The 22,390-nt window shown below is 39.9% G+C and overlaps 1 protein-coding gene and 1 pseudogene across 3 annotated transcripts in view; one reads left to right on the top strand and one right to left on the bottom strand.

The window, feature by feature from the left end:
- BTBD9 (BTB (POZ) domain containing 9) overlaps nt 1–22,390 on the top strand; it is a 433,633-nt gene that overhangs the window by 114,412 nt on the left and 296,831 nt on the right. The window lies entirely within an intron of this gene.
- Nucleotides 9,194–16,085, bottom strand: LOC102241458 (annotated as a pseudogene).

The raw sequence follows: 22,390 nt of genomic DNA, 5'->3' as shown, positions 1-22,390 counted from the left end.
GAAGACTTTTTTTATGGATGACAAGGAGGAACCAGCCATGTGGATATCTATGACAAGATCCTTCCAAACTTGGGGGCAATGAAGAGAAAGAAGGATAGTAGATGATGCGTGGTAAGTGAGGGGAGTGGCAGGACATGGAATTGGACACATTAGATCATGCAGGGCCTTTTAGGCCATGGCAAGAGTTTAGATTTTTTATTTTAATTCAATGGTAAGTCATTAGAAAGTTTGACCAGAGAAGTGAAAAGACCTGATTCACATTTTAAATGGGAACTTGTACTGGAATAGGTTCACATACTCATTTGCTTTCAATGGTTATGTAGTGTAAAAATATTAACAAAATATTCTAACTGCATTGATAAATGGCAACTTTCCTTTGGCCTGTGTTGGGAGACAATGGAGAGGTGGCTGGCAAGCAAATCAGAGGGCATAGGCCCTGCGTTAAGAGGTTTAGCCTCTCCTGAGTTGCACTAACTTTAAGCCAAATGGAATTATATGCTCAGTATTGCCAGGTCTTTTAATTTTCCAAGAGAAGCCAGGGATCTAATATGTTTTGTTAAACTATTCAACTTATATGATTAAAAGTGAGCAACTAATCCAAGTAGTTTATGAAAATACTGTGGGCCAAACGGACCAGACTTGCAAGTGCAAAGGGGTCCCATAAATGACACTTCACAATCTCTAGGTTAGGGTGATGGCAGTGGAGATGCAGAAAAGCAGATGGGATTGAGATATGTTTTGAAGGTAATAATGACAAGTGTGATGATAGCATGGATGTGGAAGATGCAGGAGAGGGGATGAAAAGAAGGCCTAGTCATTGACACTGGGTTTCTGGCATGAACAACTGTGTAAACGGTGGTCCATTTACTGAGATAGGGACATCTGGGCAAAGGCATATGGGTGCACTAAGACCAAGTATTTAGTATTGAGGCTTTTAGGTTTGAGGTGCTTATGAGTCATCCAAATGGAGATTTCCAGAGAGTGTTGGCTGTAAAGGACTGAGCGTAGAAAATGGGTCTTGATTAGAAATACAAATTGGGAGTTACTGACACATAGTTCAGTTGAAGCTGTGGGAGTAGATGAGCTCAACTAGGGTAAAGGGTTGAGAGAGTAGAGGAGAGGGTATGTGTCCAACCTGAGAATCTTAACTGTAGTCTTTTAACAACCATCTCTGCTCTCCCTTTCTATATGCCTCTCTATATACATTTATGGGTTAAACATGTAGATAAATTTATATGTTCTTTTGTCTTTTTAGTAAGTGTGACAGTGATCCTAGGAACCTCAGGAATTCTGAAGAGTTATTCATATATAACTAGAAGAAATGGCTGGTTTTATAGTAAACATGCTAGAAACAGAGGAAGAAAGAAGGGCTTTGACTAATTCGGAATAAAGATTTCAAGGTGCAGGTCAATCCCAGAATGAAAATTTTATAGGTACTTTTATAAGTTCATGTTCCACTTATAAAATTCCCCCCTGTTTAAATTTTTTCCTTCCTTAATGTCTTTCCTCCTATCTTCCTCAAACATTTGAACACCAAGTCATTGTATAAGCATAGGTATCATAAGAGTGAAAAGAAAAACACCCATGAAACTTATTATCTATTTTAAGTAATAATATCTGTTCAAACATTCTATTATTCTGACATCCATTTTGTGATTTTTCATGCTTTTTATATGGGAAAGGGGTAGTGTGGGAGGCCTGAAAATGAAAAATCAGAATTAATATGAATAATATGCATTTCACTTTAGGGGTTTTTCACCTGAGACTACCAAAAACATTGCCATTAAGTTTATATTTACCATTTCACCTTTGATCAGCAATACAACAGCTATTGTGTTTTCTTGACTTTCTGTCCTTTGGATCAAGCTGTGCATGTGTGTGAAAGAAAAGGACCCTGCTCAGTATATAGACTACGTGAGGTGAGGCTGTGTGCAGATTATGGCACTGTAGCATTTGGCCTCTTAGAACACAGCAGGACATACATCACAGCTCTGCTTTGCTTTGGAGTTAAATTCAGAATAGTGATTTTATTTTATTTTATTTTTTAAATTTATACTTAAACCTTTGTGTGTCTTAACACTGACTTCCGGTGAGGCACTGCCAAAGCTGTCCTGCTAGTCAGCCCAAGCCTTTGGTGTCCAGAGAAAGAAGTATTTTCTTGAGATAGACTTTTTACTTTATAAATCTTTATAAAGTTGGCCCTTTGGGTTGACCTCAGGTATAAGACATACTACTTTTGTTTAGTGCTTAAAAAAAGGAAAAAAAGTAAATCTGAACAGAGCCTGGCTTTTCTTTTTGTTAGAAGTTTATATCTGCTTTATATCATAAAAGCACCAGGAGGCATCTTAAAATGGACATGATTTTATAAATCTTAAATAAAAAATAAATGCTTTATAGGTTTGGGATTTGCAAGTGTATAACACTGTAAGTCAGTGAATCTGTTGTAATACAATAAATTTTATTGTAATATAACCAATTTATCAGCAATATGGCTCATGGATTACTAGACTAATCCATAAAATGAGCCCCACTGTGGAACTTATTAATTTATTATAACTCCACTATGTTATTATTACTTAGTACTTATTAAATGCCAAAAATTTCTTGGGCACTGAGCAAAATCAGAAGATGGGACTGAAAGTTGTTTGACACACTGACATGGGAGGAAGGAAAGTCCTATTTTTCTGTGTGCCTCCTGTTTTTGTGCCTGTGCCCCTACTATACCATTAATTCCTAAACGATTGCAGCCCCATTTTCACATTTGGAGTACATGTAGCAGTGCTCAGGATCATGTGTCCTGCTCATTAATAAAGAACCTTAACTGTAAGAGGAAAACACTAACATTAGCATTCCTGCCATCATTTTTTAAAAAATATATATTTTATTGATTTTTTACAGAGAGGAAGAGAGAGGGATAGAGAGTTAGAAACATCGATCAGCTGCCTCCTGCACACCCCCCACTGGGGATGTGCCTGCAACCAAGGTACATGCCCCTGACCGGAATCGAACCTGGGACCCTTCAGTCCACAGGCCGACACTCTATCCACTGAGCCAAACCGGTTAGGGCCCTGCCATCATTTTTTGAGATACCTTAAGACTGGTAGTCCAGCCACCAAGGGGCTTCTAGAAATATTTATTTCCCTGAGCTTGTGAACTCAAATATAGCACAGAATTTTTCTCTGCTTGCATCTCTGTGAGTCTAATTCTATATTTAGCTTAATACAGAGTCATGTTTTAAAATATTTTATTTTTTAAATACCTGTCATCAAGTCTCATTTATCTCTTATAATTGGTCTGCTTTCCATTTTTCTGTGGTGAATTTTTATACCCATGTTGAAATTGTTCAACTGCCAATTATGCTCCCACCATTTGGCTTGTACCCAGGGAACGCAAGTCATTTTTCGTATTATCCTGAGAAAAAGTAAAATAAATCTCTTTGAAAAAATTAATAGATATTTCAAAGCCAACTAAAATTGATTTGCGGATTGTTTTTGATTATCTGTGCTTCTGCCTTCAGTTAGCATACATAATCAAAAGTTGGCAGTGACACAGTATCATTCTTTTTTTTTTTTAATTCTTTATTAGTTAAGGTATTACAAATGTGTCCTCATCCCCCCCATTAAACCCCCCCCCCCCTCATGCTCTCATCCCCCTGTTGTCCATGTCCATTGGTTTGGCTTATATGCATGCATACAAGTCCTTTGGTTGATCTCTTCCCAGTATCATTCTTGAATAGAATAGTAGTCCTCTGGTTATAAATACTTTAAGACCAGCCATCTGTCCTAAAGGAATTCAGGCACCAGAGTCTGATTCTTTACTTAACTTCTACCCATCTTGGAAATTGGTGTTAACCCTGAGTTCATTTGGTTAGAGGAATAAATACATTTAAATAAGGCTGAAAATAAATAGATAGATAAATAAATAAGGCTGATGTTGGTAATATTTGGTTGAACTAATATATAAACATTAGTCGTTGACATTAATTGTTGATATTAGTTAAATGTGGTACAAGTGATTAAGATTTGTTAAATAAAAGGCTCTTACTACAGCAGGAAGGCTGGGGAGTGTTGGCGGGGGGTGGGGGGCGGTAAGAGATCAACCGAAGGACTTGTATGCATGCATATAAGCATAACCAATGGATATGGACAACAGGGGGATGAGAGCATGAGGGGGGGGGGGGTTGGGGGTTAATGGGAAATGAGTGGGTAGGGGAAGCCGGGGGAAGGTCAATGGGGAAAAAGAAGGAGACATATGTACTACTATTTGTAATACTTTAAACAATAAAATAAAATTTAAAAAAAAACACGGCTATAGACTTGGATGAAAAAACTGATGAAGATAATTTTAGATGCCAAATTACTCCTGCTTATATATAAGAAATGTTAAAAGAATGTTATATAGATAATACCTGTCACTCCTTAAATGTACATGGATTTCAGAATTAAAATCACAATGAATACTTTTGTTTCTCCCACTCCTCCCACTCTCATTTCCTTTTTATTGCTAGTGTTGACAATGCATGTGCTCCTCAGAAACCCCTTAATTTCCCCAAAGTAATTTGTAATTTTCTCATCTCTTGGGCTTAATATTATGGACTCAACCAGTTGCTTTTTTATCTTAAGAAACTAATGAATTCCTAGGCATCAAGTATGTAGGAATAGATTCATTCTGGGTGACTTTTTCTTCTAAATTGGTGCCTTAGTACTATGAACTTGCAGAGTGGTTGTAGGTTCTAATATGCAGTTGTGATGTTTAATTTTATCCATGTTTGTATTAGTAAGGCCCAATGACTTTGAGAAAAATAGAAGGTATTTTTCTCTCACTTATGAGTCTGGGGCTGATAGGCAGGCTCTCCCTCATGACCTCATGGGGCTTAGGTTGACAAGGTGGCTCTGCCATCCTTTAGACATGACTTCCATGATTCCTCTGTTGGACTCCATGGTAGCAGAGAAGTGTATGCCTAATGTATTAAGACCAAGGCTTGGAAATGTTATTCATCACCTTCAATCAAATTCTTTTGATTAGAACTTAGTACTGGTTACACCTGTTGGCAAGGGAGGCTGGGAAATATAGTCTCAGTAGACATGTGCCAGCTAAAATTTGCTGAAGAGAGGAGAAAAATTTTGGAGGTTTGCCATTTCATCTTATATCTAATGTTTTCTTTGTTCATATAGAGAAATGAAAACAAAAGATATATGCTTGCTCTTGTGTTAAAATGGAAGATTAACCTGATACATTAGATTTGCAGAATCAGCAGAAATTGATAGACTTGTAGTTCTCCCCCATCATTTGGTATCTTTAACTACAGAGGGAAAATCAGAATAGGGAACAGTCTGTGGATGGAATTATCAGATTTTTCAGACATGCTTATAAGATTGAAAATGCCTGACAGGCAGTTGGAATGAAGGACTGGAACTCAGGAGAGAAGTCAGGGCTGGAGTTTGAAGTACAGGTATGGCAGTCATCTCCTTAGAGCTAATATTTGAACTATGGAGGAATCAAGATCTTTGAGAGAGAATAAAAAGAGTTAGGCCTATTCTTTGAGGATCTGGTTGAAGGCAATGTGACAAAGCAGCCAAAGAATTGAGAGAAAACCAAGATGGTGTTAACCACTTATATTAAAGAAGTACATAGTGAGTATTAGAGGCCATAGAACAAACAGAATGAGGTCTAAGCTAATTATTAGACCTGGCATTAAGGAGTCCATAAGTAATCTTGCTAAGTGAAGTTCCAATAGCCTATAATAAACCAAATTTGAGGGCTTTTATTTGAGAAGTTTGGGTGAAGAAGGAAGAAGGTTCTAGTAGGTTCAAATGAAATTTTTTTCAAAATAATGATAGATGTGTACATTTTTAGACACACAGAGAGGAGGATTTGAAGGAGGTGGAACGAACTGGCAAGAAGCTAGATGTCAAGTATAAGGTGGAACCCATGGGCTTAGCTTTAGAGAGGAGGAGACCCATACTCTAGGGCAGTGGCATCTTTTGCCTGGGACAGCCCAGGACTTTCAGCAGGTATTTGGAAACAAAAGTGTGAATGAAAGGACGAAGGTAGACTAGGTATAAAACAGATACTTATAAATAGGAAGTGAAAAATAATCTATATATACATAGAAGGCTAATATGCAAAGTGTCCCCTTGGGAGTTTGACCAGGAGACTGGGAGTTTGATCGCTCACTATGATGTGTGCTGACCACCAGGGGGCAGCGCAGAATGAAGGAAGGCCCCGGCCAACAGCCAGCAGGGGAAGGAAGAAGGCCCCAGCCGGCAGCTGGAAGGCCCCAATTGGCCCTGATCACCATCCAGGCCTAGGGACCCTACCCGTGCATGAATTTCATGCACCGGGCCTCTAGTAAGTTAATAATACTCAATGAGTTAAATTCTGTTATTAAAGTTGGAAACAAGATCATCAGACAAGCTGTACCTGAAGGTGATCATGACCATTCTAAGTGTTTTACACGTATTATCTCATTTATTTCCCAAACTTGTAAGTACTATCTCTCCACTTAATACATGGACAAATTAAGGCACCATACATTTTGTTTTGCTGCCAAAAATAAGGGCATAATGAGGATTTGAACTGAAATAGTCTGGCTTCATGGATCATGATCTTAACCATTGGGCTATTGCTTCTCAGGCCTTGGGAAATGAATGGAAGAGTTCAAACATTCATGAACATTTAGAACATTTATTGTGGGAATGGTGCTCAGGAAGCAAGCCATCTATATATATAAAAGCCTAAGCAACTGGCCGACTGGCTGGTAGCTATGACATGCACTTACCACCAGGGGGCAGACGCTCAACGCAGGAGCTGCCGAGCAACAGCAACTTTGAAGAGTGTCCTCTTGCACTCTGGGACCCCTCGGGGGATGTCAGACTGCCAGTTTCGGCCAATTCCTGCAGGCCAGGCTGAGGGATCCCACCTGCCGGAGGGACTCCGCTCACTCCGCAGACACTGCCCCAGGTGCACCGGCTGAGGAGGGACCGTGGGAGGTTGGCTCCAGGGTGTGTCCAGACCATCTTGCCCAGTCCCACCCCGCTGGCCACCTTCCAATTAATTTCCTTTCAGTGTGCACAAATCCATGCACCGGGTCACTAGTGTATATATATATATATATTATATATATATATTACACACACACACACACACACACACACACACACACACTAGAGGCCCAGTGCACAAATTCATGCACCAGTTGGGTCTCTTGGCCTGTCCTGTGGGATCGGGCTGAAACTGGCTCTCTGACATTCCCCAAGAGGTCCCGGATTGCGAGAGGGCACAGGCCAGGCTGAGGGACCCCACTTGTGCACGATTGGGGCTGGGGAGGGACACAGGAGGTTGGCCAGCCAGGGCGGGACCGTGGGAGGGCTCAGGGCATGTCTGGCCCATCTCGCTCAATCCCAATAGGCCGGACCCCAGCAGCAAGCTAACCTACCAGTCAGAGCATCTGACCCCTGGTGGTCAGTGAAGTCAGAGTGACTGGTCAGCTGTCTGCCACCTGGTGGTCAGTGCACATCATAGCGAACAGTTGAGCAGCCTTAGCATATCATTAGCATATTACACTTTGATTGGTTGACCGGATGACCGGACACTTAGCATATTAGGCTTTTATTATATAGGATTTTAACTTTTTATTGATTTCATAGAGGAAGGGAGAGGGAGAGAGAATTAGAAACATAAATGATGAGAGATAATCATCGATTGGCTGCCTCCTGCATGCCCCCCACTGGGGATCGAGCCCACAACCTGGGCATGTGCCCTGACTGGGAATCGAACCATGACCTCCTGGTTCATAGGTCGATGTTCAAGCTGGTCGGGCCATAAGATATATTTTTAAAAAATATTTAATAGTAGTGAGTTTTTTTTAAAAAATGACTTATTTTTCTTGGTTATTCTAAAAGTAATATATACATATTGAAGAAGACTTAAAAAATAATGTATACATTTGAACATAATAATTCTAAATCCAGAGATAACCAGTGTTAACAAATTTGTATATTTTCATATAAATAACTATATAAACTATGTGGTTTATATGTATATAAACTATATAGCTTTGTGGGATTTTCATATAAAATTTTATTAAGAGTATTATTTTATGTCATCAAATATACCATAAATTTTGCCATTTCTCTTTTGTTTGATCAGGTCATTTTTGTATTTTGTTTTTTATAAATAATACCCCAGTGGCCATCTTTCTTTGTCTATAGTTCTTATTATTACCTTAAGCTAGTGAATTAGTCCGGACTCCTTGTTTTGTAAGTGATAAGGAGCCCACCTTGAACTAACTTAGGTGAAAACAAATTTTTTGACTTAGGTAACTACTGAAATGGCAGGCATGCAGCTGGGCCTCAAGGGGCGCTGGAGTCAGGGACAGCTCAGATATCTCAAAACCCCCTCCACTCCATATTTCCTGGCTCTTTCTACATTGTTTCTTTTCTGAAACAGTTTCCTCCATACCCTGGGAAACATGACCACAGATAGCTCCTGAGCTGTAGCTCACAGCATTACCAGCAGAGAGGGACTTCACCTTGTTTTTCCCCCAAAAAAATTTATTTTGAAAATTATCCAAACAAAAAGTTTTACCATGTATGGATGTTACCATACTTTCTTTATCACATATCCATATATCTATCAATCCTCCTATTTATCAGTGCATCAGTTAAAAATCCATTTCAAAGTAAATTGTAGACAGTACACACCCCCCTAAGCATGCATATCATTAACTTAGAGTTCACTGTTTACATTTTTTTGTAATGTAAAATTGACATCCAAGAAAATGCACAAATTTTATATTTTCATTCACTGACTTCTGACAAATCCACACACCTGTAACCCAAATGCTATGAGACTCACTTTTTTTTTTAAATCTTAAAATTTAAAAAATCCCAGGAAATTGTTCTGACTAGCCCACTTTGGTCTGGCACTCCTGAGCTCAGAGAGCGAAAGCAGCAGTATTTCCCACTTGTAAGAGGATGCTGGACAGACAGAACTCACGTCTGCAGGAGAGAGCTTCCTGGAAGTCAAATTACACTTAGACAGCATACTTTTATGCTATGCAAAAGGCATGTTTATTAGTTTCATCTTCTTTAGAAAGCTGCCTCTAATGTCCCACAGTAATTTCTTTACTCTCTGTACCTGTGCTTCATCACTTTTTCTTTAATTGATATAGCACATGTTTTGTGTCTTTTTAGAAAAGAAAGATTGTGTCGAAGTTCTCACCCTCCTGGTGTCTGGGCTTGCGTAGCTTCTTCTTGAAGTAAACATCAGTGAGATGTTTGGGGATTTTCACACCACTGATAATCAATTTTGGTGGAGGTGGTGATGACACATTTCTGGTGTGTTCTACACAGAGGAACTCGATTGAGGGACAAAGGTCCAGTCACAAGTTGCAAGCCACTGCTCAGCTGCTTCAGGAAAACCACCCTCTTACCTCTGTGGCGCCCAGTAGGATGCAGAATGGTCCCAGGAGGGATGCTGGCCCACAGTTGCCTCACATGCTGACTGAAGGGTTTCTTGCCATGGCTCAACAGCTTTCGAGGCACATCTTCAGTAGGATAATATTTAGGCATTTTGTGGAGTTTAACCACTTGGGTACCACCATTTTTGTCGCCTCCAACTGGTTTTGTGACAGTAGCAATCCTGGATTGAACTGCCAAATACTTTCCTCTTGTATGTGGCCTTTCCAGAATACAGCCGACCAGGAATATCTGCCAATTCCTCTGATGAGGACGGGGTTTCTGCTGAGTGGGGCTTCCCCTTCCTAGGCGCCTTAACCTTGCCAGCATCAGCCTTCTTGGCTTCAGGTTTCTTCTCCTTAGTATAGGCTTCTTCTCTTTAGTATCCAGCTTCTCAGTTTTCTTTTCACCCGCCATCCTCTTCGGGCTTCACTGCAAACCCAAGCGAGACAAACAAAGTGCCTGGGAGGCGTCTCAGTTGGCCCCAGACATGTCTGACCCTTGCAGGTGTCGACTTGATACCCTTCTGGTTCGGATGGCGAAGGATTGGGGTCCTGAAATCCTTGCTATCATTTCTTTGTCAACTTTGTTCTCAAATTGTATCCTTTCGTGGTCTTAGATGGCTGTTACATCCAGGCATCACAACCAGATGTAGTAATATCTCTTCTGTACCTCAAAGGAGCTAAGAAACCTTTCCCAGAGGCCCCTTAACCGACCTCCATGTGCCCTTGACTAGAACTAATTGATACTATCGAGCCTAAATCAGTTACTGGTGAGGATAATGGAACCATGTGCTTTCTGATCTAGATTTACCCCTTTTCCATTGTAGAGGACTGGACAAAACAGATGCTATCAGGACTTTGCTAGTAGGAAAGAAAAAATGTTCTATAGGCAATGGGTAGCATCTTTTACACAGCATTGTTCCCCAATGAAAATGCCTGATCTTGTTTGTCCTCTCAAGTTGGTGGTGTGGGGCACATTGAAGAAATTCTGTATTTGACTCGTTCCTACCTGACTGCTTTCTCAGTTGGTGACATTTGATATTGTATCGGCCCTGGCCTTTTAAGTTTTAGGTACTTAATATTTTTCTACTTCTCCCTAGGATTTATTGTATTTGAAAAAAAATGTACATTTTTTAATGGTGGTTTCTTAGTTCTGGAATTAATTCCTTTAAGCCTAATGTCTAAGCCTGGGTTCTCTGGCAAACAGAGCCAGAGGCAAGGATTAAAATGTTAATGCTTTCTTTGAGAGGTAGAGGTCCAGGTCTGTAAGGGTAAGGGCAGAAGGAAGAGAAGCAAGGAAAGATGCAAAGAAATTGATTTGATGAATTGTAGAGCTAGCTCTTGCTGTATAACATGCTGGAAAGAGCCATAGCAGGTCACTCAGCAAGTATGCTCACTTGCCAACAGGATTTCTCTGAAAGGGTTGTAAGGAGAAAGTACACTTGGAGTGGTCCTTGGAAAAGAGAAAGAAAGGGGGGATTTATCTGCCTGGTGTCCTCCAGTCTCCTCTCCTGTTCCTAGTTGATGGAGGTTTGTCCCTGGGAACAAACTCCTCTGCACTCCCAAGCTGCCTCATCCAGGTCCTCTGTAGCTACTCAAGAAGCTAGAGCCCATGTCCTTCATGGGGTATTTCACTCAAGTCCAAAAGTGACTTGGGTAAAGCACCATTTGAAAGAGAAAAAGAGGACACACATGCATGGAGATGGTTGTGTCTAAGAAGGTACACACACAGATTTGTGTCCCAATACACATAAGAAAGTTGAAGTTTTAATTTTTTGTCATAGCATTACTTTAGTATTTAATTACTTGGAAACATATTAGTTTCAGAAAATAAGCCAGAGACTGCTTTTGTGATCCAAGACTATGAAGTTTAAGATAATCACCTTAGGAAATGTTTTACTTTTTTCTGGCCTGAGAATCTCTTATAAGAAATGTTGGCAGTGTTCCAGGGCCCCACAAATAATATTGGTTGTTTTGGATCTAGGTCAACACGACTTCTTCATAGTCATCTTAAAATATGGTTGAGGCTGAGTGGAGTGGCTCTGGGCACCCCTTAGATTGTCTGGTCATTCCAAATATATCAAGATTGATGGATTCTTTGGAGCTCTTGACACTTGGAAATCCTCTGAGTATTGGCTTTGAATTCTAAAAATCCTTATAAGGCTAGTTTCTTTTCAAAAAGAGCAATTTTTGCTTTTTATTCAGAGTGCAGAGAGAAAATTGTGTTGAATTGGTGGCAGAAGAGACACAACCCGATGGAATGAAGGAAAGAATGTCCTTTCTGGGTTGGTTTGGTCTTTGCATTCCTCATAGGTTTCTTCCATTTTCTTGGATTAAGATCTCTTTTTCCCCCCCATTAGTGTACTTTACTCAGATCACTATGACTTCTTAACTGGTATTACAGAATAATGGTAGCTGTTTTTTTATGGGAGATTAAAGGATGAGCTTGTCAAAGATGAATGTTAATTGGGTGCATCTAATAAGCCTGAGAAGACTTCCTGCTTCTGTGTCGTCATAGGAACCGAAGCAGAATGTTTGGACATTCTCAGCATTGTTGCTAGCTGAGTGCTCCTGAGCAGTTCCGAATTGCCTACAGTGGTGGTACTGGCATGACACTGTGTAGCCCTTTTAGCTGCATCAAAAGCATGAGAATTCTTGGCCAGTCTGGTTTGTGCAGCCCAGATTTTTTTAAGTGTTCTGAAAGGATCTGTGTTCTTTCACTAGACTTCAACGTCTGAATTTGACCTAGGGACAGAAAGTCACATTAGGTCTGTTGGTGTTTAAACACACAGTTCTACATGTATCTGAGTAGTTGACTTTCTTTTTCCTGTTTTTAAAAACGAATGGAGTGGCTGTTATTTTAAGAAAATCTTAAAGCCCCCTCCCATTCTGCACTCCAGTGAAGATAATTGCCTTTATCTTCCATTCACCTTGGACACTTGGTACCTGTCATGAGGTGTGAGGCTGCTTTATAGGGCTGATTTAAGGTGAGATTTTTTTCCCTCCTTTTTGAGGCTCTGTTTATGAACTGGAATCATAAAAATTCAAGAATCGTGCCAAATGTTCTTTTGTTGATGACTGTGATTTAGTCTGTTATGTAACTGTAATGTATAATTTACACATCTTGAAGATCATCAGTCTCTGTACCGAGTGACTATATTTAACCCTCACTTCTTTGGAAAAAGAGAACATTACCAATTATCTTTGAGACTATGTTTGTGAGACAATACACATTGATCCACCCTCTTTCTCCATTTTTAATTTTTGAGGCGTTAAGTAGCACTTTATAATTTCTTCTATGCTTTTTGTATATAAAAGCTCAGAGGAGAAAGAGAGAGCTTAGTAGCTGGTGACTGTATCTTGAGGCCACCATTGATTGCTTATATTGTCTAAACCAAGAACAACGGGCATAATGTCATTGTCATCTCTATTAATATGCAGGTTCAGAGAGAACAAAAGGGTAAATTTCTTTCCACTATTGTCTTTCAGTTGCAGAAGGGGAGTGAAGAGAGGATATTGAAATATTTAATAGTGAATAGTTCTACACTTATTAAGAAAATAACACTTCCTTTTTTGTGTTTCGATGCCACTAGTGCCTGTTATTTCAATATTTTTTGAGCAAGTGATTAATGTTGGTTTTCTTTTATCTTAACCTTTGTAAGTTAAGTTCAGTTTTAAGCTCCATTATGGTGTCTTTTAAAACAAATTCTCTTATTTACCACCCAACATTTTGCCTCATTGCCCTGCCGCAGGCTCTGTTTATACTAGTATGAAGTTGTCATAATGTAAGAGGAAATGTTGACTGTATTCACATAGGACTGTGTTCCCTTAATAAAGAAAGCCTTGACTAAGAAAATGGTGTTCTCATTAAATCAGCTCTTTAAGAGTAGGTGGGAGGAACTGCTATCGATCTAATAATGGATTTAATAGTTCATATACAAAGTCTTTGGAATAGAAGTAATATTCTGCAGCTGAGTAACTGTAGATTAATCTGTCTTCAGACAGAATTCTGGAAGCATCTGTAAAACTGGAAAATTACTTTTTCTTTCCTTTTTTCAGGCACAACTGGACTAAATGTAATTCCCAAATACTTTAGAATTAAATTATACTCAGAAAATAGGTCTACTAAAAATTATATGAAAAATTGAAATGAAATCATAAAATGTAAATGTTAGGTTCTTCTTGGCTGCATTTACTCTGGTGCCAGTTTGTTTAGGAGGGCTGCAGTGTTGAAGGGTAACCAGAGGTCACATGTGGAGAGTCTTCGTTAGGTGGTTTTGTAATAGCTAGTGGTGGTCTATTTTAGTTCAGTTGGATGAAGTAGTTCTTTTAAGGTGGGTGCTGAAGTCAGACATTTAAGCTTCTCTTCATGCCCTCTCCCTTTGACCCTTTAAAACATTTTTCTTTTATTCCACTCACTGAAAGCACATCAGTGAGCCCTCCTTCTTTGACAAGAAAGGCCAGCCATTCCTTTTTCCCTTCCCGCCCCAACCTTTAATAAGTGGTTGGGTCTGTGAAGATAGGGGGTTCCCAGAACATCTGAGAATTTTGATAGATCCAACTAACATTCTATGGGTGGAAATGAGGTGAGCCTTGTTCAGGTTTCATTCTCATATAAACGGCATATTCCATTCATGCTTTATACTGCTAAGATATTCAGTTTGGGCAGCATATACTGTTTGAAGGTTCTCAAGGAAATAAAAGGTAAAATAATAAAAATAACATCAGTAATATTAACAACTACAACTCTGCTTATCAGAAATGAAACAATGCAGAAGGAATTGGGACTTCTGATAAATTTATGTCTAAAAGAAGGATAGACTCATATTAGGAATAGCAGCAGTATTTCTATAGAGCACTGCAGTTTACAAAGCACTCTTCATCGAAGTTTATAGAAGCCTTCCTTATATGACAGTGGGGGGTGGATTGGCTGGACTCTCATGGTTTCGTTAGCCTTAAGATCTCCAGATCTAAAGCTCCACACCAGCCATTTTAATTGGCATTGTTGTCGCCTTGTATTATTAGACCGCTTAAATAGTCAGATAGTCAGCAGCTGTTCTCTTTCATGTTTAATCCTTTCTCTCTTCTGCTTTTCTATCACTGTCACTTTCCAGTTTGAAAGCTAGAGCATATGTAGCCATCTTTATTTACTTTTGTTCTATGCTAGCATTTGCCTTCTGCTAAATGAGGTTGTCCTTTATGAGGCAGCTGGCAATTTGTTTCTGCAGTCAAGGATCATATACTGCATTTTGGAGCCTGGGGTATGTTAATAAGGCTTCAGAAATAAAAATATCATCTGAATGAGCACTGCACTGGTGCTGGTGAGCTGCAGACAACCCCCTAGGCCACAAAACAGCTACCACCTGAATGTGTCTAGGTGATGCCATTGGTGCTGCTGCCTCACCTCTCCTGACAGTTTTACAACCAGTAGCAGACTGTGAGAGTGGCTATAAGTGGATATGTATGTGTGTATGTCTTCAAATTAATCTCTTTCTCTAAAGCAGAATCATTTCTTAGGTTCATTTTTATTAACAGTACTCCTAGTTCGATTTTAACATCAGCCCACGGAGCATTTCTTCATTTCCATTTACATCAGGGATTTTGGAAAACATCATGAGACTTTGAATCCAAGACGGGAGCACTTCTTAAAACATGTTTTTATTAAATCAACCTTATAAGAAAAATTCTATTAGCCAGATAAACCCCAGGGTTCCCGGGGCTCTTAACAGGGTCCATAGTTAGGCATTGGATTAAGGGTGGGACACCATGAATTCCTTGGAATTTATACTTTGAAGATATGGCTCAACCCCTTCAAAAACCACTGCGCTTGTTAGCTTTTTGACTGGATCCTTATTATATTTTTGTTAATTTTGGTGCTCTTAGACCATACATATTTTAAAATCTTGTTATTTTTACATTACATATATCATAATGTTAAACTTCAGCATTAGGCTACATGGAAATACTTAAGGTTCAAGCACAAAATTCTGTCACCATAGTAGTTGGTTAAACATTTATATAAAGAATAGCTATTAATGCTATGGGTTCATTTTTTAAATATATTTATGATTTTTAGAGAAGCATTAATTTGTTGTTCCACATATTCATGCATTCATTGGTTGATTCTTGTAAATTATATGCCCTGATCTGGGATTGAACCCGCAACCATGGTATATTGGGATGATGCTCTAATCAAATGAGCTACTTGGCTAGGGCCAATGGGTTCATTAACAAAATTTTTTTTATTATTGACAGTATTATAGATGACCCCCATTCCCCTCCCTTCACCCAGCTCCGGCCCAACCCTAGGCCTTCACCACACTATTGTCTGTGTCCATGGGCTATGCATATAAGTTCTTTGGTTAATCTTTTCTCATCCCCTATCCCCCCACCTCCTATCCCCTCTGAGATCTGTCAAATGGGTTCATTTTTTAAATCCACCCCTTCAAAGGGTTAGAAACTTAAGGGTGTTGATATTTCTTGAAATTTATTAAGCTATTGATGACTGCCTCTAAAAGGATTATTTGTTTTAGTTTTTCTATGAAAGAGTCAGGTAAAGTAAGTTACCTTCCAGCAACATGTCTGCTGTGTTATAGAAGCTGGTAAAGATTTTGCAGAACATGTTATGTAAAGTTATTAAAGAAGAATTCATTTCAGTTCATTAAGCAAGCTCCCACCTCTGTGCACTGGAGAGACAGTGTTGAATGAGCCCACATCCCTATTCTTAAACAGCTCACACTTTACTGGAAGAGTGAATTTTACATGGGTCATCTGAATTGATGGTCCCTAATCGATAGTCACCATATGGTGTTTGGCATGGGCATGTTCCACAGGCATCCATGATTAAATGGTTGATGGGAATCATACCATCCCTTTCAAAACTTAAAGGATCAAGCTCAAAATCTGCCCTCTGAGCTTTGAAGAGAGTCCCAGACCTTTTAATTTACATTTCCTCTATTTGGTTAAGTCTTTCCCAGGACTGTACCTTATGCCCTTCCTGTCATCTATCCAGGCAAATCTTTACTCTTTATTTTCCTATGTGAAGCATTTCTTGATCTATGAGAAAAGAGAATGGTTTCTCTTCATACTTTGAATTGTGCATAATGAATATGTAGTTAATCATCCTAATTTAAATAGGATTCAAAGACACTAAAGATACTTAGAAAATACTATGGCAGAAGAACACAGGGGAGGAAATGATTAATTATTTCTGGGAAATTCAGAGAATGTTTTAGAAAGAAGATAATATTTATTTAGATCTTTAAGGATGAGTAGGAGTTTTTCAGGTGGGAAGGTTATTTGGGGCAGAGGGAATAGTATATATGAAAAGTCGTGGCATCAAGAAAGCACATGGCATGTTGCATGTTTAAAGGAACGTGGCTGGACTGCACGGTGTGCTTGTTATTTGGTGGTGCTGGTGCCCCGGAGGCAATGCCGCCAATAGGATTCGTGTGGTAAGCTCTGCAGGGCAGAAGCAGGTTCTTTTAGAATGCTGTGTACTAGCAAATTACAAGCTGGTTTAGGCATTTGATAAACATATATACAGGGAGTCCCAAAAATGTATACACACAATGTCTGTAGACCATTACATTTTGAAAATGAAATGTATTTTAATAAACACTGCCTTTATAATTATTCAAAGTGCGTATACATTTTTGGGGGACACCTATATATATTTTTTGTTAATCCTCACCTGAGGATATTTTTCCCATTGATTTTTAGAGAGAGTGGAAGGGATGGAAGAAGCGGGTTGGCGGGGGGTGAGGGGGGAGAGAAAGAGAAACATCTATGTGAGAGAGACCACATCGAGTGGTTGCATCTCACACATACCCCAACTGGGGCTGGGGTTGGGGATTGAATCTGCAACCCAGGTACCTGCCCTTGACCAGGAATCAAACCCACGACCCTTTGGTGCATGGGCCAACTCTCTAACCACTTAGCAACAGCAGCCAGGGCGATAAATATATATATTTTTTAATGGACCATGAGTCTAAGAGTAGCTGGCTCTTTGATCAGGGGAGGAAAATGTGAGTAATCCTTTAAGAACCATATTCATTCATCAGGCATTTATTCAACAAATATATACCGAGGCTGCTGTGCTCAGAGCAACAAGGGAGATATAAAGATGTTTCTGCCCTGTTTGTGCAATGCCTCTTCCCCAAATTCAGGGTTTTATTAGATTTTTCTTTGGAGAAGTATTAATTCTATGCCATTTTATTATGTTTTATGCATGCTTGCTACTAAAGCACTGTGCACTTATTACTCTCTCTAAAAGGTTCAGAACCATTTAACCCACTCCACTGCTGTATTTCAGAAGTTCTCATTCTGCATTTTGAGGAGAGTACAGTGCTCAAATGGCTGATGTTTTTCTGCATGTTGTGCTTTCCAGCCGGTATTTATAAGGTCAGCAAGGCAGGGCATGCAGTGTTATAGATGTGAAAGCTGATTTGTACTCAACCTTTTCGGCCCAACATACTTTAGCTGCCATTCTTTACTTATAGTTGATGCAAAGAGAATGTAGTTTAGTTGTAGCAAAGCAAAACGAAATAACACTGGAAGCAGAATAGAAACTTGAGTCTTAAAGATTGCACTCCTGGTAATGTCCTTTTACAGGTGTGTAGAAGAACATTCAAACCTTTCTTGAGTGTATATTTCATTCATCCCTTCCCTTCCTCTGCTTGCTGCCCTGTTCCCTTCTTTTCTTTTCTTTTTGACCAATAATATATTTTTATTGATTTCAGGGAGGAAGGGACAGGGAGAGAGAGAGAGAGAGAGAGGCATCAATGATGAGAGAGAATCATTGATCCGCTGCCATGTGCCCTTGACCAGAATCGAACCTGAGAACCTTCAGTCCACAGGCCAACACTCTATCCACTGAGCCAAACCAACTAGGGCTGCCCTGTTCCCTTCTTTTCTTTACTACATATTTAGCAGGTAACTTCAATGTCAACACTCTGCTGGGTATTGGGTTACAATGGTAAACGTAATGCTCCTTGTCTGAATAGAGGGGACAACAGTTATTCCCAACCCTGGCTGCGCATGAGCTATACCAGTAAGCCTTAAAAATGTACATATGCTGGGGTCCCTGCCCTAGAGATTCTGATTCTGTAGTTTTGAGGTGGGTAGGTATGATTACTGACAAGTTAATAGGCAATTTCAGTTCTCTGAAGTGGGCAACATTATAGTTAGTGAGTACTGGGGGGCAGGGGGAATCATCTGGCCTAATCTTGGAAGATCAGGGCTGGTGGCTGGATGAGGAGGGCGTGTGTGCAGAGTGGAAGGCAAAAGCCTGACTCGGGCTTTGGGGAATAACATGTATACACTGCAGGAAGAGAGAGCATGGGAAAGTGGTAGTTTATTGTGGTTGGAGCATAGAAGAGGAGGCAAGGAGTAGTGAGAGATGAGATTGGAGAGACAAGCAGAGTCCAGATCATTCAGGGTTTTGTCAGCCAGGTTTTAAGAAATTTGAATTTTAGCTGAAGACAATTAAAGACATTGATGAGTTTTCAGTAGTGGAGTAATTAATATAAGATTTATTATGTTTTCATATAATCATTCCTGCTATTGTATGGAGAATGGCTTTCAGGGAGTAAGAATAGAATTTGAAAACTTTTGCTGAAGTCTAGGCACGAGAAATGCCAGTGGTTTGAATCAAGCAAGTAGCAGTGGAGATGCAGAGAAGTGGGCAATTTAAAGAAATACTTAGTTATTGGAATATCTTGACCTTGTTTAAAAGTAGATGTGTTGGGGGTGGGGTATGTGAGAGAGACATCAGTGCATGGGTTGGATGGAGATACCAATCACTAAGATGGGGATATAGGAGAAGAAGCAGATTTGCCAGGGAAAGGCAATGAGTTGAGAAGAGAGAGAGTTATATGTTCCATTTACTTATGCATTCATTGGTTGCTTTCTTGTATGTGGCCTGACTAGAGATCAAACCCGAAACCTTGGCATATAAGGGTGATGCTCTAACCAACTGAGCTACCCAGCTAGGGTGATAAGTTCACTTTAAATATACTGAGGTAACAGTTGGGCATCCAAATAGAGATCTGAATTGGGCATTTAGGCAGATGGTCTGAAGCTAGGGAGAAAGATCTGGGCTAAAATAAAGATCTGGAAGACATTTGCATATAGATAGTAACTGAAACTGTATGAGTGCATGAGATGATTCAGTGCATATAGAGGGGAAGGCCTAGGTCAGAACCCTTAGGAATACCAACATTTTAGGAAAGAGAAAAGGGGAACCTTAGAGGGAGCCTGAGAAGGAGTGGTAAAAGTAGGAGGAGCCGTAAGAGTGTGAATTGCCATATAAGGCAAGAGAATGCTTTAAGGAGGAAGGAGTGATCACTGGGGGCTAAATGTCATAAAGAGGTCAGTAAGAAATGTTCATTTGCTTTGACAAGGATGTTATGTCAGGAGGAAGAGCAGTTGCATGGCATCGAGAGAAGTAGGTTGAAGGGGGTGAGGTAAAGTCATCAAGAGTAAATAATCATGTTGTACACCTTGGACTAACACAATGTTACATGTAAATTATATCACTAAAACTGGAATAGACAATAGTTTCAAGAAGTTTGAGGCAACAGAGATAAGGTGGACGGGTGATAACTGGGAGTGGAGGGGTTGGAGAATTGTTGAACAGAAGAAATTTGATCATTCTGTTCATTCCTTCCTGGTGTGATCATTCATTAAAGGTCCTCTATGAGCCATATCCTCTACTCTGTTGAGAATAGATCCTAGTTTTTTGTTGTTGTTGTTGTTGTTAATCCTCACTCGAGGATATTTTCCCATTGATTTTTTGAGAGAGAGTGGAAGGGAGAGAGAGAGACAGAGAGAGAGAAACATCAGTTTGATGAATTTAAAATGAAGTCTGATTGTGTGGTTTTTCTTTAGCTGTGTACTGTCACTTGAGTTTGTGCTCTGAGAAAGTAGATACTAGGGTTGGAGTTTTCCAGGTAAGTATAATGGAGAGAGGGACAAGGGAAATAGGGTATTCTGCAAGGGAATGATTATACATAGATAATAAGAATCTAAGCTGAACAAAGGAGGGAGCAAAGGGGGACAGGATTGTGACAGGATCAGTGGATTAGACAGTTTAAGAATCTTTAGCAACGGGGATACTAAAGCAAATGAATGGGAAAGATGGGAAGGGGAGATGAAATGTTGGTTTCATATTAGAATTTTGGCCTGGGTATATGTTTCTGTTGACCAAGTCAAGGTATTGCCCATGGATTTGAGTCAGAGGTATGTAGAGGAAGGGGCCCTGAAAGAGGCTATCAGGGACCTGGGCGGCCCAGATTTTGTTTGCGTGGTGTACATTCATGTTAGCGGGTGGTGATAGGAGCTGGAATGGAAGGGAAGTGAGCCAGGAATACAAGTTTTCAGTTGAGTAGAATGAGTGTGAAGTTGGTAGATAATGATGACAGCAGGGGATGGACCTTGAGCTTTGAAAGAAAAGGAAGATTTGCAGGCAGAATGGGAGGAGGCTAGTTGGGAGTAGTATACTGGAACAAGTATAGTTGCCTCCCCTACTTCCTGGCTCTGGGATATATGGGGCATTGAGAGGAAAAAAATATTCACTTCTTGAGTTGGCTGCTGAGGAAGCATGTTTAAATGCTGGCGATAAGGAATCAGGAGTGAGGTAGAGGTTGGAGAGCAGAGGTTCCTGAGAAGGGAGACTAGATGGGCTGTAGGGTCTTAGTGTAGAGATTAGGCTTGGCCTTCTAAAAGAGGGCAGGGGTAGGGGCAGCAGGCCTGGCCATGGGATAGGTTGCCCAAGGCTGGTTCATCTCGAAGAAGGCCACAAGAACAGCTGTTGAGAGTAGGGCTGTAGGGAGTTGGATGGGAGATGTGAGAGGAATGGAGGTTTGAACTAGCAGCTAGAACATGGAAAAATGGAAGTGACACATAGAACGATCATCAGGAGATGGTAGGGACTCAGCTCAGACTGAAGATTTTGAGTTAGGCACAAACTTCTCCCTACCCTCCCTTCCTGTTATATATGTCATGACTCTTTCCCCCTATTTCCATGAGACTAAATTAATTGTTTTCTCCTTTGTGTTTCAGTAGTATTAAACACCTATTTTTATATCACTTTTCACATTGTGGTACAGTGTTTTTCCTGTTCAGAGTGTGAGTTACTAGAGAGTAAGGCTTCTCTTCTCTTCATGATCACCTAGAATAATGACAGGGACATAGCAGGCACTCAGTTAATGTTCATTGAATTGAATTAAATTACACAAGTATATTCATTTTATTTTTCTAATACTGCTTTTCCTTTATTGATCTGAAACTATACATTCTAAACAACTTGCTGGTTTCTATGGGCACAGTGTGCTCATTAAGCTAAGTTATCCTATTTTCATGTTTTACAAGAGCAGGACCTGTGCAGAAGATTAAGATGTTTCCTCATCTGTACGGGTTTGGCATGAATTTATTTGCCTTGGGAATTGCTGTCAGCAGAACCTTTGCCTTGTTATTGACCTTACCATTTGGTCGTAAGGACATCCTTTGAGAATATAGTGAATGGCTATTCTTCTGATTGAATAGCACTGTGCTAGCTTTCTTTCCCTTCAGAGTGAATAGTACTGCACTATGTGATTTGAAATTTGTGGGAGGCTCCAATTGGAGGAGAGATCTTTTCCTGTAAAAAGAACCTAATAAGCAAAATTAAAAAGTCACTTTGCTTCCAAAATGTTGGAAATGTTGTACTGACATGAAGACCATACAACCACAGACGATATTAATTTGCCCATTAATGTGCTCATACTGTTTTGTGGTTGGGAAAATGAAGGAACATTCATATTTATTCATATTCCACCTCAGTAGTGACAACTTTGGGAGGAGATGTCCTTGGTTCCCTTTAAGATAGAATCATAGAACTTAATGCTAGAAGGGACGTGAAAGCCCCTGGTCGGCTACCCAGTAAAA

This window comes from Myotis brandtii, unplaced genomic scaffold (assembly GCF_000412655.1).
Source record: "Myotis brandtii unplaced genomic scaffold, ASM41265v1 scaffold420, whole genome shotgun sequence".
NCBI lineage: Eukaryota > Metazoa > Chordata > Mammalia > Chiroptera > Vespertilionidae > Myotis > Myotis brandtii.
The sequence above is the reverse complement of the archived record's forward strand: the minus strand, read 5'-3'. Positions and strand labels throughout refer to the sequence as shown.